Here is a 15173-nt window from a genome sequence, read left to right as displayed (position 1 = left end):
AAATCAATAAGAAGCAGACTCAGATTGGTTGCCCATAGCAACCTCACATGTGAAGTAGAATACTCATCTTATGAAATTGACCCCATTGCACACGTCTCCATTCCTGAAACAGTAATACTATAATATTACTTCATAACTCTCCAAACGCAACACAATATGGGTGAGGGTACCCACATTGCACATAAATCTATGTGCAAATCTGCAGATATATCTACCTATAAGTTACCTTTAAATCAGTTTTTATTTTTATTTTTTTACCTGTTAATTTTTACAGAATAAATAATAATTACAAAGTAAAACACAAGCAAAAAATAAACACAGGCATGACAAAATATAACATCAGCAGAAACATGTGTCACACAACAGGTGTTTGCCCTAGTGATACACCACACCAGCACTGAATGGGCATCAGCCAAGAATCCTGGCAGCCATGGTCAACATGGGGAAACATAGAACTAGCATTTCAAGAGAAGGAACATGCAATTTTGGTACCCTTTGCACGGGAATAGATAGAGATTGGCCACAAGAAGCTGGGTCATACAACGAAGGGCAAAAGTAGGGACAAAATAATGGAGAAGATCAATAAGGATGGCACTTGGTTTGGGGCTTAGCTGTGGCCGCAACTCTTCGGCCCGGTCAGGCTGGGGGTTTGGGGGGGGGGCAGCTGCCGAGGAAGGGGGTGATGGTGGGCCCCTTCGGCCAGCACGGAAGGGTGCAGGTGGGTTTGCAGCCGTAACGGCAGACACTAGGGCCCTGTTGGTGCTGATAAGCTCCGCCACTAGATCATTGTGGTGGCTGATAAGGTCATTGTGGCGGATGGCTTGATGTGCTAAGATCTTTTGTGTAACAGCCATCTCCTTCAGCACCTCCAGGGTCCTATCCTGCTGCTCTGCCGCTTCCACCCCCTGCTGCCGATGGCCCTCAGCAGCTGCTTGGAAATATCCTCCTCGGCCTGTGTGCCCATCTGATCTTCTTGGCCATGGTCAGGGGTTGGTGATCTTGGTGTCACAGGAGTAGCTGGGGACGTTAGAGGGACATCTTCTGCTAAAAACTGGTGAAACAGAACAGCATTTTAGACCCATCCAATAAGACAATGGAAGCAAACAATAAAACACCACGTTCAACATTTACCTCCAAGCTCAGCAGCAAAAATCTCCACCGGGAGCTCGCTGTCCATATTGGCCACCTCCGGATCTCTTTGATTGACACACAATCCTGTGCCAGGAGATCCAGGGAGGTGAGCACAAGGTGCTTAGGCAATGGGCCAGCCCCGGTGGTCTGGCTTTGCCTCCACCATCCAGCCAGCTTTTTCTTTAGTGTGCATTTGAAATCGTGCCACCTAAAAAAGAGAAATGACACCTGAATACCTAATAGACCAATTGTTTTCATGAAAGCATGCACATTGTACTTACAGCAATGTACCCATTTTACATGGTGTGTTCATGGCACCTCCATATCACACCAATACAAATATACATAATTGTTGAAATTTATAAGGTCCAAAAATCTATGTTTCACCCATACTTAGATTCATAGGACAGTAAGGTGTGATACACCCCATGGGGTGTAATTTTGTAACATGTGAAATACACGTAATAGGTCAAGTTGCTATGGGCAGCCAATCACATCCTGTCTACTGTCTTCTAGAGGGTCGTACATAAATAAGATTCAGATTGGTTGCCCATACCAACATCACATGTGAAGTGTATTTCACATCTAAGTAAATTTCACCCCATACGTCATACACATATAAAAATCATTTATCAACGTATTTGTGGGTGCTGTGTAAACTTAAACACTGGTTTATTTAACCTGTATTGCTTACTAACCATCCCTTATCCACAATGATGCGATGGACACTACAATGTACACTACAGTAGCAGCGTGCGTGTGCACCATCATACCCCTCTTTTCAGAGTTGCACACAACTCAACATGCACCTACAAATGTTTCTGGCCTTATCTTTGCAGGGCTGGCGTTTCTAACGCCAGCCCTGCCATCACGCCAGTCCTGCCAGGGGGCGCAGGTGTACGAGATGCTCACGTGCCCCCTGGGCAACGGAGCCCATCTCCGGCCCTTGCCGCCTCCCCCGCCGTCGCCGACCATTGTCCTGGCGAGCGCCCCTCTAACCCTGCCTGTCTCAGTGTCACAGTGTTCCCGTTGAGAGACTGGGACGCGTGTGCGTGTGAGACGCATGCGCTTCCCAGTTCAGTGTAGCCCCTGCCGCCAGCGCTCGCCAGCAGGAAGGGTCTTGCGCGCCCCGGCCAAGGATGGCAGGGGCTCCATCTGTATTCTATACCAGCAGATACACATTTGTCCTTAAAGCTGTTTTGAGTTTTAACACAAACAAATACATAAGTACAAACACACACTTCCTTTCGACGCACACAATCCACGTCACGGTGCTGTGGTGCCACCTTATTGATCTTCTCCGTTATTTGGTCCCAGATTTTGATAATGGGTACACAACTGTGGCAGTTATACAAATTGAAGCGCCATTGATTAAACATTATATTGTAGTGGTGTAAAGGTCATTGCAGTATGCAAAATTGTGGGACACATAAACGCAGGTAGTTAGGAAAATGCCACATTATAAAAAATACATTGAAATGTAGTATTTATTGTAGTTCTGCTTTAATCTAACCCCACATGCATTGTTGGGGTGGAGGGGCACCATAGCACACACATGCTCTGGGCACCGTGTCAACAAGCTTCACCTCTGGCTGAAATTTTTTATTTATAGCCATTCACATTTATTTGCACAGCGTGGACATCAATTTTCAAGATGGACTTTCACTAGAGCGGGGAGGTGTCTACCTGATATATGGATTTAAATTTGTGCAATCACGTCTGAATTGGGCCCAAAATTCACATACAATGTATGGAGACTTTAAGGTAATGCTATTTATCAAGTTCTGAAAATGTGATATTTTCGGAGCTTGATTGTGGACTGCCGCTTTCAGAGCTTAAACCATGTGGACCCCTGCAGCCGACACAGTGTGCATGTGTGATACATCTGACATGAAGTCGGCATGAGCACATTGAATATTGAAAATAGAATTCTTTGCAGGGACAGCCATTGTAATGTCCCTGCTGCAGTTATATAATACATAGAAGTGTAAAATAGGTAATGCACAGTGCTACACAAAGAGATACGGTATAAATAATTAACAGCTTCTGTCTCCAATGATGATGAACAGAACTTAGAAATAAGAAAAGTTAAGTATTCAGCTGAATCCCACAGTGATTGTGCTGGAAATAACTACTGAACCCAACACTGCTACATGGTGATTGCATAATACCTAGATGTTGGCAGCACACTGTGGATGGTATACTGTGTCGTTTCTAAGCTCCGAGGCCTGTTCAAAGTGAGTGGGGAATCGAGATGACATTTCATTTAACATCACAGCTGTTTGGACAGGGTATTGTAAGACACAAGGGGAATCAGGGACTGTTTTATGTACAAATCCCTGATTCGAGAATGGTAGCGATAGTTCAGTCGGCAAAGGAAATAAATTGGAACATCTGAATATCTTGTCAAACCAGGGGAAAAAAAAATTATTTCAACTTTAAGCCGAATCTTAAATCTATATAAACTTTATTATTCAAATTTCAGATGGGCCGATTAATCAATAATCACATTTGCATTGCGATTTAGGTGGGTTATTAGCACATTGCATAATGTGATTATAATGCACGAATGTATCAAAGTGCACACAAAGAGGACCTGAGAGGTACCCAACCCTGTGATGTGCTTAGAGTGAAGTGACCACATCAGTGGTCTCTTTACTCCTCTAGTGGGACTCTTATGTGGGGTACACACCAGGACCATGTGGCCCAAAATGAGCCAATTTAGATACAATCTCGACCGATTGTATGTAAATCGGCCGTGTTTTGGGCCATTTCACTGCCCTTTTGATGTGATCCCGATCCGATGCACGGCCCTGCGGGTCAGTTGGTCTTTTCTGAGATCCTACCTGCTGCAGGATCTCATTGTAGTGCGTGCGGGTCACGATGGGATCACGATCACATCAGGGGCTTTTTCTGCGCCGGTCGGCGGCGGGTCAGCGGCTCCGTCAGCTCTTGAGTGGGTCGTTCTTTCCTGTGACGACACGCTTACGAGCAGTATCGTGCTCATGTGTACCCAGCATTACACATGCATGTTCTACTTGTGCATTTCTATGGTGGTTCGAGAACCCTCTACCAGTTTATGTTGTGAAGTGTAGTCCATAGGCCAGAGGTTCTCAAATGCGTTCCTCAAGGCACCCCAGCAGTTTAGGTTTATCTCCATGTCTCAGAACAGATGGGTAAATCATTTACTGAGGTTCTAATTGTGTCACCTGTGGCTAAGCATGGATATACTCAGCTGTGTTTTTTACCTATGGACAGCAGATGTAAGTGTATATCCACCAAGCAGTATACAATGGGAATTTCCGGCCAGCTATAGTAGGAACAATGGCAAATGTTAGGAATAAGGATTACGGATGATAATCTGCACCATCACCTGTATTTCTAATTTAAATTTTTTACTGTACTAATAAACTTTCTGTGCAGAGGATTAACTGAACAACATGGTTATGAAGTAGCCTATGTACTGTAGCATTGAATGTGAGGTTAACATTACATCATCCAGGGATTATTTTCTTATGCTCCTCATAATTTTGCATTCTCAGCCCACAAGGAATCTCAAAATGTATCCTGCCCCTTTCAACAAGAAGCCAGTTCTACCAATTCTATCGTGGTCACCGAACCATACATATTACAACTAATCTGTTTTCCTGCATTAAATGCAACAAAACAACCATCCTTAAACGTCGGACAAAATAATTCCTATAAACACGATGACTGAGCTCTTCCAAGGTTGGCCTTTTAGCCGATCCGGTTTAATGGGTAACTTTGCTATTAATAATTAAGACTTTTTCTTTCCCACTTTACAATAAACCTTAAATATAATGATTTATGTGCCAAATGTGTAAGATATCCAGGAACAATCTGCATTTTCTTCCAGAAGCAAAATTACCCTTAATTTGAAGTCAGTCCCTTGTGTAATCTTTGCAATGCAAATGAGCTATCCATGAAATTGTGATCCACGCTACTCAATTTGCTTGAGTCAGTCACACCGCTTATAGAACAAAGAATATTGCTGGAGGTTTTCTACTGCCAGAAATTTGTATTCCTTTCAATTAATACCATACAGTGGTACAATTTATACTGTGAAATACAGTAAATAGAAGTGTATTATAATATAAACCGGCAGCTGCAAAGTAACAGTTTTTACCTTATACTTGTTTTTTAAAAAATGATCTACTTTAATGTATGCATCAAGAATATTAGTTTAGGAGCCTATAAATATGCTATATAATAGGGACCACTAAATACAAAGCACAATTTGCACCATATAGAAAGGCCAGTTATTTACAGATATAAATATGCAAATAAACAGCACTTATACGGCCTGACTCAGACACGTTGGTTATGCTGCGTATGTTCACAGCCTAGAAAACCGTTAAACACTGCCCGCCACTCAGCCGAACCCTCCCCAGCGCACAAGTATCACCGCAGCACGGGTGAACAATCATTGAATAGCTGACCATCCAATGATTTTTTTTCCCGTTCACAGATAAAAGTCAGTCTAGACTTGATGTACTGATCATGATGTCATTAACATGAGAGGTATTTAAATCCTTTCCTGCACAAAATTTTCATTCTGCTCCTGATGAAGCTGGGAGGCTGACCCCAGAGAAATGCGTTGAGCCACCATTCACACTTATACCACTGGAAAACTCTATTCTACCAAAGACTATGGGTAGTATTCAATGCGGCCGGCGAGGGGGTTAAACAGCGAGGATTGCAGAAAACCAGCGATCCTCGCTGTTTAACCCCCTCGCCAGCCGCTCGCCCTATTCAACGTTCCAGGGAAATCCTCGCCGTCACAGGACAGCGAGAATTCCCCAAAACAGCGAGACCCGCGGCTAATGCAGAAAACCTGCTGTATTTAGCCACGAGTCTCTCTGCTTCTGGAGCCGCATACGCCAATTCCCCCTCGCTCAAAAAAACGGAGCGAGGGGGAATTGGTGTATGAGGGTGGTGAGTTGAATAATTACAGGGTGAGTGGTGACAGCACTGTAACCGGCATTGAGTACACCCCTTTATCTGAACATATCATCTCCCAACATTTGCACCATAAACCATCCGGAGGCTGTTTCGAAGCAACCACAGAACTGAAGGTTCATCCAGGTTCAGCATCTTTTTGCCCTTGTCAAGCTGTGCGACTTACAGATGGAGCAGCTCTCAATGGAGCTGCTCCTGGTGATTGTATCGCCAATCACCAATGTGCGCCATCCGACAGAAGGGGGCATGCATGCATTAGACGCTTCTGCACCCCATTCTGTCGGAGCCCGCCGGCGCCGTCCTCCAGTGTGCCTGAAGCAAGGGCCATGTAAAACTCATGTCGACCCGTTTCATGTGGACCCTTTGAATGTTGACTTTTTGACCCCCTGGCCACCAAAGGAGCCTCAAACTGCCACGCCTGACAATGTAAGCCATCCGTCTTCATGGAACAGCTTTGATCAACTAAATGTAAAAGACATGGCTGAAATTGATAAACAGTGTTTAGGCAGACAGTCAATAGGTCGACAGCAAATAGTTCACATGCACAAGGTTGGCACAGACAAAAGATTGACACAAGAAAAAGGTCAACATGAAAATCGTCAACAAACGAAAATACCGGCTTAAATTTTTCTTTTTTTTTGTGTGTGTGTCAATTTGTACATTTCATCATACAATATGGAACCAAATTAGTGTACCACGTACCCTTGTATGACACGCCATGCAAGGGCCAGGTTACTGTTTCAAATTAGAGTCCACGGGGGTGGTAAAGTATGACATGATCCAAAGCAGAATATATAAATAAAAACTCATGTATCAACAATTGCCACGTAGACCTTTTTCTCATGGTGATCTTCAAGAGGACTCCAATCCAAAAATAATCAAAAATAGCCTCAAGACTTAGCTATTTATGCGGCATTTCATTAATATTCACTGTTAGCCCTTTGTGTGCCAACACTGCGGTGAGGGATGTGCAAAATATCTGCTAAAAATGCCAGCGTCACTCACAGCATCTGTGGTTTTTGGGGCACAATATTTAACTAAATTTCAATTCATTGACTTCAGATCATTTGCCGGCAATAACTAAAGTGGTTCATATTCCTCGACTACGGTCCTGGCGTCTTTGGTGGATATTTTGCACATCTCTCACAGCAACGTTGGCACTCAAAGGGTTATGTTTGACTTTTATTTTGTGCTGTAAAGTCAAATCTAATGCAGAATATGAAAAAAAATATTGTTAAGGTGCGTACACACGGTTTGATTCTGTTTTAGATTCAATTTCTATTTCTATTAGATATGGACTGTTTGACCTGCTTTAAAGTTTTTTCTACTTCCACAACATATTTTCTATTTGATTTTTCATTCAATATTAGATTTTTTATTAGATCAACACTGGCTTCAGGCAGGAGATGGACATTGAATCGAATGCTGCAGTGAACACATTAGATTTGCACAATATACATTAGATTTGCACTATCCACTATTAGATTTCCACTATATAGTCTTGGCTGCCAAGACTATTTTTCTATTAGATTTACACTACACGGGAGGGCGCATTAAGATCGGATCTGCATCGTATGTAGAAAAACCATTCAATGCCCATTCGATTTTCTATTCGATTTTGCTTCTATAAGCAACATCGAATAGAACAATAGTGCATATCTCCCCGTGTGTATGCTCTATTACTCTTATCAATATAATAATAATAATAATTATAATAATAATTCCTATTATTAGTGTTATTATTATAATAGGGAGGTGGAGAGTCATATAGGGATAGATAAAGAATTTCAGAGGTACGGTATTGAGCACTAAGGACAAAATTTTTGTTGGCAGGAATGGGAGAAAGTAATCAGTTTGCAGGAGAGGTGGCATGTATAATTGGGACCGTGTACTGCACAGTGGACAGCACAGCATGCCCCTTAGCTTTAGAGGTTTAGGGTTAGCTTTAGATGTATTTTTTTGGGGGGAGGGGGGCGATCAGAGTCTTTGCTTGCACTGCATGGTGCCATCTACAGTGAGCTGTCACTAGGAGGATGGTGCCATGGAGGAGAGGTACTGTACACTTGCTGGACCAAGATAAGTATACTTCAGGCGGAGTGGACCTGGGCCAACAATCCTGGTTAATTAGCACTTCCTCCCTCTTGTCAGCACTGCATCAGCTAATGTCCATTCACCATTTTCATAGAACTTTTTGCCCTGTCCAAGAGATACAGACTAGGCCAGTTACAGAGTAAAGTTGGTCAACTGAATGGGCAGTGGGCATTCTATTGAAGACGCAATGTTGGTATGGGCAACCAATCAGAATCTACTTCTTATTTAACACCTTTTAGAAGATAATAGATAAAATCTGAATGGTTGCCCATAGCAACATCCCATCTTCAGTAGAACTTCCCTCTTAGTAAATAAACCCCTTAATACGAATTTGATATCATAATTGGAAGATGAAATCACCTGAAGTGAATGTGACACATTAAAGTCTAGTATTTCGGATTTAATCATGATCCCTACACCAGCAGCTCCACACAGAAATCCTACTAGATCCTCCAGCTGTTTTGATACCCTGAGAATTTGGGATCTTAGGCATACATTACATTTTGGCCTTACCCTCCCTACAAGAAATAATTTCTCTTTGGGCATTAGACAGACCTCTGCCCCATCTTTGTACAGTATTCCCGTATGGATTTATTTATGCATTGGGTCCCTAGCGGATTTTACTCCCCACCCACCATTTTATCATTTTCTGAACATCCGGTTAGACATAGTTTGAGCCCACCTGCCCGGTTTTATCATCCTGAACTTTAGCACTGATACATTGAGCACTAACTGTACTGTTATTTCAGACTCCCCGGATAAGGTTTTAAGTAGATTCCACAGGGCCGTATAGTTTTAGTGTGCTTTATTATCAACCCTGGATTCAATTATTAAATTGTTTGTTCAGCTGAAGTGGGGGATTGCTTCCAAACTTTACTGGCATATTTGTAACTCTGATGGTACCATTTTCCATGTCATTTGGGTGTGCCACGCTTTATGCCCATTTTGTATAGTAAGTGTTTACCCTCAATAATAATGTTCGAGGCCTCACATTAGCAATATAACTTTCTGTAGCCCATTTACATTGGTATATGTTCGTAAATCCGCCCGGTATGTCCTTGGCAATATTTTAATATCTTAGTTTAGCATTGGAGATCTCCCTCCCCTCCTTCATTTGCAAAAGTAATTTTTAGACTAGAGAGAGCTCTTATTCTATAGTCCTCTTTTTTACCATTAGGAAATGGCCCCTGTGGCAAATCCATGTAACGGAGGGTAGTGGTGCTCACCCTTCTAGCCCCATCAACAAGAGCTCTTTCTCACCTTTTCCATCATTTACTTTGTATATTTTCAATAAAAATATAATGTTATAAAAAAATAAGACAGCAATGCCATTCAATACATTCCAGAGGGTAATTAATGGGTTTATGGATATCAGTCTTTATTTTTCACAATTAGGTTTGCACTTGTTCACGAAATATCATCAGAATACATATATATATATATATATATATATATATATATATATATATATATATATATATATATATATATGTCGAGTAATATATCCAGCACTCTGTTATAGGTTTAGCTTGGCCAGTGCCTTCAACAGCAAATTTGTATCCTTCAAGAAAAGAAGCAGCACTCCAGGACTTGTATAAAGAAGATGTCACTCTTTATTCATCAATCTACGTTTCGGTTTTATGGAAAAAACCTGATGACGTTTTTTTCCATAAAACCGAAACGTAGATTGATGAATAAAGAGTAACATCTTCTTTATACAAGTCCTGGAGTGCTGCTTCTTTTCTTGAAGGATATATATATATATATATATATATATATATATATATATATATATATATATATATATATATACTGTGTGGTGACCGGCACTCCCAAGTAGCAGGCTCAATGTGTACTGGCCTGGTGCCTTCCAGCATGGACCCACAGGTCCTATTATATGGGGTAGGGATCAGGCGGCACTCAAGGACTCCGTTTCTTGTGAAAAAAAGGTGTTTAATCGATTAAACACCTTTTTTTCACAAGAAACGGAGTCCTTGAGTGCCGCCTGATCCCTACCCCATATATATATATATATATATATATATATATATATACTCAAATAGAAGATGCGGCACACCATTCACGTACACAGGAACGATTCTTTTAATGTTACACATTAAAAGAATCGTTCCTGTGTACGTGAATGGTGTGCCGCATCTTCTATTTGAGTCTACCTACTTCCTCATGCGGGCACCCATGCAGTATCTTATGTAGGAGGCTGTGCCGGACACCCTGGATCGTTATATATATATATATATATATATATATATATACAGATAGAGAGAAAGAGAAAGAAAGAGAGAGAGAGAGAGAGAGAGAGAGAGAGAGAGAGAGTAGATGCGGCAGCACTCAAAGGGACTTTGAAAAGAATTCAGACCACTATGGGGTTCAAGTCCAACGTTTCCGTCGGTTAGACCTTTATCGAGAACTTAATGCATACACGCATAGTTCATTTATAAAGGTCTAACCGACCGAAACGTTGGACTTGAACCCCAGAGTGGTCTGAATTCTTTTCAAAGTCCCTTTGAGTGCCACCGCATCTACTGGCTCTATTACTTGGGTTTTGCTGCATCCTGGAAGGCACCTGGAAAGCACCTTCCACAAGGAGGAGTGCCGGCCTTTCCCCCAGTATATATATATATATATATATACAGTCCAATAATCCCAAAGGATAATAAACGGCACTCGGAGATTCACAACTTTTGAAAGCTTGTATTAAGAAATACACAAGTGAGGCATCACAGGTGACGTTTCGGGGTATAAGCCCCTTCTTCAGACCCTCCTACAGCAAATAACCCTCTGCCGTGGCCCCCTCGTTTGCGAATATTTTTATGTTCGTCGAGGAGGAGAGGAGTTTTCTTAATTGCCCTGGTGTTAGCGAGTACCTTCTTCTGTATACTCGTTATATAGACGATGTTTTTATTTTGTGGACTGGTGGCGAGGAGAGATTACAGGATCTGATCAATCATGTCAACTCCATTGTGTCGACAATTCGATACACAGCGACATGGAGTACTGTTTCAGCTAATTACCTTGATGTCACCATCAAGGTTGAAAATGGCATGATTAGCACTGATTTTTACTCAAAAGATGTGGATAAGAACACATTTCTTATGGCAACTAGCCATCATCCCATTGCACTTAAACGTGGTCTGCCCCTGTCGCAGATGATGCGCATTTCGCGTATCATGAGTGACAGAGGGAGCCTAGAAACCAGGTTGGATGAGCTTATTCTCAAATTCATCCAGAGAGGATATGATCCTGGGACTCTTGAGGAGCAAAAGCAAAAAGTCCTTAGTCTCCCCAGAGCTCAACTTTTTGTTGCAAAGGATAGAAATACCACAGCGGTCCTACCATGGACCAGTATGTTCTCCACTGCCAGCCCTGTAATCAGACATGCGACAAATGCCCTTTGGCCTATAGTCAAGACTGATCAGGATTTACCTGGTCTCCGTTCACTTAGGCCATTAGCAGCATTTAAAAGGGGTGCTAACTTGAAGGATCGGTTGATGCACACCGATATCACAGGCCGAGGTGTTCCAAAACCCCTTAACACCACCTTCAAACCCCCTGGCTGCTATAGCTGTCTATCCTGTACCACCTGCGACCACATTATTAAATGTAGTACGTTTAAACATCCGCATTCCACAAAACTATATGACATTAGACATGTCATTCACTGTAAATCCACACACGTGGTTTATGTCATTTACTGTCCCTGCAATCTATACTATGTAGGGCAAACTACCAGGACCTTCAGGGAGAGGATGGGGCTACATCGGTCGGCAATCGACCGATCCATCAAGGGTAGGGAGATTGACCAACCTGTAGCCCGTCATTTTAAGAACATGGGTCATTCCTTGAGTTCCCTAAAGTACTTCATGATTGACCATGTGCCTGAATCGATGCGTGGTGGCAATAGAGCCAAACAGTTACTTCTACTTGAATCCAGGTGGATCTTCAGGTTGGGTACCATCCAGCCTGGTGGTCTTAACGAGAAGATCAACCTGAATAGTTTGATATAATTATTATCTATTATTATTTGTTATGTATTTGTAATGATATATTTCTCATCCTAATGTATGCCTTGTATTCTCTTTTAATGTATCCTTTCTGTATTTTTTATTTAGACTTTGGTGATCCGTGACGTTTGGAGGTGGGTGTGAACAAGCAGTGACGCACATCGGGATTGGATGCCGGTCACTCCTGTTTGGTGAGGGGATGGGACTGATCCACGATGGTGCTGCTCTGTAAGTGTATCACATTTCCCCTTGTTATATGGACACCAGTCTTAATTGTATTTGTATTTTGTCTCCGGCTGGCACGCTTGTGCTGTGGTCTCCAAGCCGCTCATCTAGCTGCCTGGGATGTCGGGCGGATACTTCCTGTCTATATGGAACGCAAGCCAAATGTTGCTAAGCAACATTCGGGGCGTCCTGGGACGGAAGTGTGTGCTGACGACTTCCGGGATCAGATGGTGCGGCGGGAAGACGCGGCGCAGCGTGTCAGCTGTGGGTAAGGTATAAATGTGTTATTTGCTTGTGGGTTATTTGCTGTAGGAGGGTCTGAAGAAGGGGCTTATACCCCGAAACGTCACCTGTGATGCCTCACTTGTGTATTTCTTAATACAAGCTTTCAAAAGTTGTGAATCTCCGAGTGCCGTTTATTATCCTTTGGGATTATTGGACTGTATATCATCATCATTCTGGCACCGGAGTATGCTGCTTACATTAACCCTGGAGTGCCGGCAGATTTGTATTCCTCCTATATATATATATATATATATATATGCAGAGAGGCAGATTGGCGGCACTCACAGGGTTTTAAATAAAGACAAAACACCAAGACGACATTGGTGTGTGAGTGCCGCCAATGTGAGTGCCGCCAATCTGCCTCTCTGCATATCCAATTGACCCAGGAGGGCACCCAGGAACCGTACATATAACTACCCACCAAGTGGAGTGCCGACAAATCCACTATCTATATATATATATATATATATATATATATATATATATATATATATATAGACAACCCAGTTAAACAGCGCCCATATACAATTAATAAAAAAGTTTAATTCAGTCTTTCCGCTTGTTGTAAAATTATCAACCAAGACTTCTTTTCAAGTATAAAACATTTATTGTAAAACATATAAAAAGTAGATACTCTTGGAGTAGAAGTATTCACTTGGATTTTTATATGTTTTACAATAAATGTTTTATACTTGAAAAGAAGTCTTGGTTGATAATTTTACAACAAGCGGAAAGACTGAATTAAACTTTTTGATTAATTGTATATGGGCGCTGTTTAACACTATTGGGTTGTGTATTGGATTGTGGATCCCTCTAGTAGGGGATCTAGTGTTATTAGCGACCACCTTTACCTAGCGAAAATACCTAGTGATATTGTATTGATATATATATATATATATATATATATATATATATATATATATATATATATATATAGAAGATGAAAAGGGCACTCACCAATTTTTGTAAAATCTCAGAGAGTATTTATTTGCATCAGGGAAACTGACATACCACCATCGACGTAACGTAACGTTTCGGTCTGAGATAGACCATCATCAAGATAAGGTACAGCCTTATAGACAGCAACTTCTAGTGAGCAACCTGGCATCCATCCTCTAGAGAGTATCCTCTCTAGAGGATGGATGCCAGGTTGCTCGCCAGAAGCTCTCCAATGATGGCCGCTGCCTTGGAAAAGTTTGATTAATGATAGAGGTTCTATTGGACCTCTTGCATCTGTCAGGTGAGCAAAGAAGGTATAGCATATAGCATTACCCAGAAGCATGTAACTCCTGGCATTGAGTATTAAAACCCTGGCAATGAGTATAAAACCCCTTTTGCAATGTGTATGAATCCCCTGGCAATGAGCATGTAACCTCTGCCAAGGAGCATATAACTCTTGGCAACGAGCATATAACCCCTGGCAATAAGCAGGAAACACCAGTCAATGAGTAAAAAAACTCTTCCTATTGCTGTTTAATGATAAATAATATTCCATTTCTATAGATGTTCATCAGTTACACATGGGGTGACATCTCCTCTTTTTTTGAATACCAGAGAAACAGTTAAATACAGGAACGTGTTTCCTACTTTGCTTCCAACATGCCTGCAGCTGTCCCTGAAAGTTCCAAATGAAGAAAATAACATGTTTGATTTCCTCCACTTACATGTTACATCCCTTGAATTTCCTGTCTTTCTCAATCAAAGCAAATAAAACCTCACAGATAGCTCTGCACATTTTCCCTAGATTTTTTTTTTTAATTTCTTTCCAAAAATGTTAAAATTATCACAGTACCTTTTCAATATGTGGTGAAAACAGCCGGTTGACTCCCACTACTGCTTTTTATGTTCGTTTGATTGCTTCCTTCAACCCTAATTTAAATGTGCTCCTAATCTCCACTATAGCACCCTTGAGCAGTGAAAGGATGTGGTACAGTACTAATGTATTCTTTTTGGGAGGCGTACACAAATCCCTATGCTAGAACAAAGGAAACGGCAGTTTGGCTGAAGGTTTCTTGCATATAAAGTATACAGGGGGCTAGTGATTAATCGCACAGCAGCAGAAGGGCTTTAGAATGAAATAATTTTTCACGAGAAACTGGATTAAAAAAGTGACATATAGACATTCTTCCTACTTACAGTGGGATTTTTCTTTCTTTTTTTTTTTTTCAAATCTCTTAGCTAAATAATTCCTGTGCAGTCTTTCCTAAATTAATCATGCATTAATTCTTAAACCTACTGTCCTCCAATATATAATTTACCATATAAAAAACCCAGCACAGTCAATCTTTCATTAGACGTGGGGTGATGAGGGGTCAGCAGACACTCCTTGCAGAGCTAAAAATAAAAGCACCACATCTGGTATGAAACGATGTCTGGATTTGCAATGCATATGCATTCACTTACATTGCTGAGAATACAGCCAACAGAGCTATACATTGA

General features: G+C 41.5%; 1 long non-coding RNA gene across 1 annotated transcript; it reads right to left on the bottom strand.

Annotated features, from left to right (window-relative positions):
- Positions 1 to 362: 362 nt before the first annotated feature.
- LOC146062770 (uncharacterized) lies at positions 363 to 14661 on the bottom strand. The gene is made up of 3 exons (XR_014471508.1): positions 14527 to 14661; positions 1132 to 1339; positions 363 to 1051 (listed from the first exon to the last, which is right to left on the bottom strand). It is a non-coding gene; the product is annotated as an uncharacterized LOC146062770 (long non-coding RNA).
- Positions 14662 to 15173: the final 512 nt, after the last annotated feature.

Source organism: Crinia signifera, chromosome 3 (assembly GCF_055691185.1).
Source record: "Crinia signifera chromosome 3, ASM5569118v1, whole genome shotgun sequence".
Classification (NCBI taxonomy): Eukaryota; Metazoa; Chordata; class Amphibia; order Anura; family Myobatrachidae; genus Crinia; species Crinia signifera.
The sequence above is the reverse complement of the archived record's forward strand: the minus strand, read 5'-3'. Positions and strand labels throughout refer to the sequence as shown.